The 2,890-nt window shown below is 33.0% G+C and overlaps 1 long non-coding RNA gene across 1 annotated transcript; it reads right to left on the bottom strand.

The window, feature by feature from the left end:
* Positions 1–1,798: 1,798 nt before the first annotated feature.
* Positions 1,799–2,493, bottom strand: LOC108950286. Its single transcript, XR_001975165.2, has 2 exons — positions 2,286–2,493; positions 1,799–2,062 (listed from the first exon to the last, which is right to left on the bottom strand). It is a non-coding gene; the product is annotated as an uncharacterized LOC108950286 (long non-coding RNA).
* Positions 2,494–2,890: the final 397 nt, after the last annotated feature.

Below are 2,890 nucleotides of genomic sequence, written 5' to 3'. Positions count from 1 at the left end.
GAGTTTGTTTGTATTATACAGTCTTAATTTATGATGTGCTGTATGACCCATTTTTGGACCTCGAGGAAGAGCCTCTGTCCTGCTTTAACAAAAAAACCTCGAGTAGAAAATGGGTTATGAGCAGCAGGACAGATCAAGGCATAAGCACCTTTAGACAAAAGGCGGATGCTTGTGTTTATCCAATATCCTATATTGTTTTTAAGGACCGGTTTTAAAAGTCCACAACAGACATAGCAATTAACTTACTTGTTTTTACTGCGGTGTTCTTTTGCTAGATATATATAGGCTGTCTTAAAAAACTTGTTTTAAGCCAAATACTATTTTCACTCAGCGACTCAACCGAACTAAACTGTCGGTAAAACTTACTTGTATGCCGCACGTGGTTAAAAGTAACTCCTATCTGTTAAGTCATGCTTAAACATTTATAAAAAATATAAGATGTTGATAAAATAACCTGAAAAATAAGGTAATTTAACTGGGAATGGTAAATAAACTGTTATTTGAAGCAAAAATTACAGCCAGACAGCAAAATCCATTCATAAAACCGTGACGTAACAATGTATTATAATGGGCATTATTCGCGTCAATAGGCCTCTTATTTTCTGAGCAGTTTCGGTGTATTCCTAGGCCGTGTATTGAGTAGGCCATGGAACAAAGTAATAACATTTTTGTCTCTACAATTACGTTATTAAAGATTGATAAGTTTAAAAACAATAAGGCAGGATATGATAGCAACAAAACAACAATTTAAAACACCATTACAGTTAAAAACAGGTTTACGTTTATTTGGAGAATATTTGGAGAAAAACAAAACCAACACAAATAAAAAAGAAATTCGACCAAAAGTCTAAGTGAACAGTTTCAGCTATACACACTTGTCAATTTTAAAAGAAGGGCATTAGCATTACTGCAATACACAAGAATGTTAATTTAGAAATAAGTACAGAAAAAAAAGGTATGTTTTATGGCAGCTTTTCCCGATCACGTTCCTTTTTCTGTAACTTTTTTTAGAAAAATACTAAAATGATGATTTAAACTCTAATTAGTTAAAGAGTCTGGCCAACGGTTCTCATGGTTGCGCCGTTTTTTGCGTAAGAATAAAGTTATTTTACTGATGCTAAACTAACAGCTAGTTCGTGAAAATTCGCTTTAATTTAAAAGTTATGAACGTTTAAAAAATAAAATTTAAAAATTATTGAAAAATGTCACTCGCGGGCACTGTGACGTCACAATACAATTATTTCGTTTATGGGGAAAACCCGGCCTATCAGCGGTTTATGTTACAGTTTTGATAGATAAGCAAGTTTTTAACGTTTTTAAGGTATTAACAATACTTAAAGCAGCTTTTACAACTTAGTGGAAGTTATTTTTTAGCGATCAGTGTTTAACCACACAAAATAGCCTACCAAGAGATTTAGTTTTCGTGACTTTCCGGTGTTCAGATTTTAAATTTTGTTCGTTTTTTCCCCTACGGACTATATTTATATCTGTATTTAAAGTTACCATATAGGAGTTTACCATAGGCCAAGTAATCATGCCTGGTTGGTGCTGTGTTTAAAATAGCAAGACAAGAATGACTGTAAAGCGATAAAAATATATATATGTGTGTGTGTCAATGTGTGTGTTTTCATTATCAAAAGAAAGAGTACGGCATAGAAAAAAAAGCACGCACAATTACATTGATATGCTGGTCATCTCTATCTGTGGTGCACATTTTACTTTAGATGGTTTTACTATGATATGTTCCGATTAGGATATGAAGACCACAAAAGAACTTAGAAGAAGCAGATTTACCATATGGTTCAAGCATTCTTTATTCAAAACAATGAAAATAATCCAATACTTAAGTGTGTATTTCTAGTAATGTTGAACGTACTTAGTTTAAAACAACATAACTCTTGCATGAATCACATGCTTTATGAAACAGGACAAAACCATTCAAAACTAAATGATGAAATATTCTTGCAAATGTTGTTGAACTGTCACTATAATGTTATTCGCTTATACTTTTGATCAGTACCGATGGAACCTTTCTGTTTTTCTTTTCCAATCATTTCCGTACCTATCTAACAAAGTTCTGATCAGCCGTGTAGCGAATCTAGCGATACTGTTTAAACAAATAAACACCATAAACATGTGATTGACCATCTTTTTGGTATGAAGGCCAGCATAAATAATCTTATTGGTTTTTCAGCAAATTCAAGAAAAAAGGCAGTGCAACACTTTAACCAACAGGCTTATTAAATGTCACATTTTTTAATAAATGCTATTCTTAGTCAACCCACCAAATTGTGTTGTTGATTTGCTCAGCGTCACTTGTTTTCCATGGTAGATAAACTTGGCCTGTCTACTTCCCCAACACTTGCTGGAAGTACAGGTTCAAGCTGGAAAGGCTCAATACCTATTGCTAGTGGACTAGGATCTTCACTTATACCACTTCATCAGATAAAATGCGTCTACATGACTATACATCGCACACTTTTACATTATTGTTAACTGACAAAAATAAATAGTGTAATACTGTAATACACTACAATTTTAAAAAACATTAATTTTAAACTAAAATCAGGCCACGGCAATACCTATTTCTTAATTTAAAAGTTAAAGAAAACGCTATGTCGACGGTACACTCTGTTTTGCTGCAAACATTATTTCATTTTTCGCTAGCAAAGCCTAAATAAATCAGCTGATCGATTAGAACAGATCGTGACTTATTTATGTCATAGTGCCCGCGAGTGACGCAACAATAGGCGAATTTTTTGGCACTTTTTAAAACGTATTTTTAGCCAAACTAAATTTTTTTTTTTCACAAAAAAATACCACAGACAGTATTTATTAGGTGTAATTTTTTATTTAAAATCAACTTGTATGAGCGTGGTCCAGACTCTTT

This window comes from Ciona intestinalis, unplaced genomic scaffold (genome assembly GCF_000224145.3).
Source record: "Ciona intestinalis unplaced genomic scaffold, KH HT000095.1, whole genome shotgun sequence".
Taxonomy (NCBI): Eukaryota; Metazoa; Chordata; class Ascidiacea; order Phlebobranchia; family Cionidae; genus Ciona; species Ciona intestinalis.
This window is presented reverse-complemented; position numbering and strand designations above follow the sequence as displayed.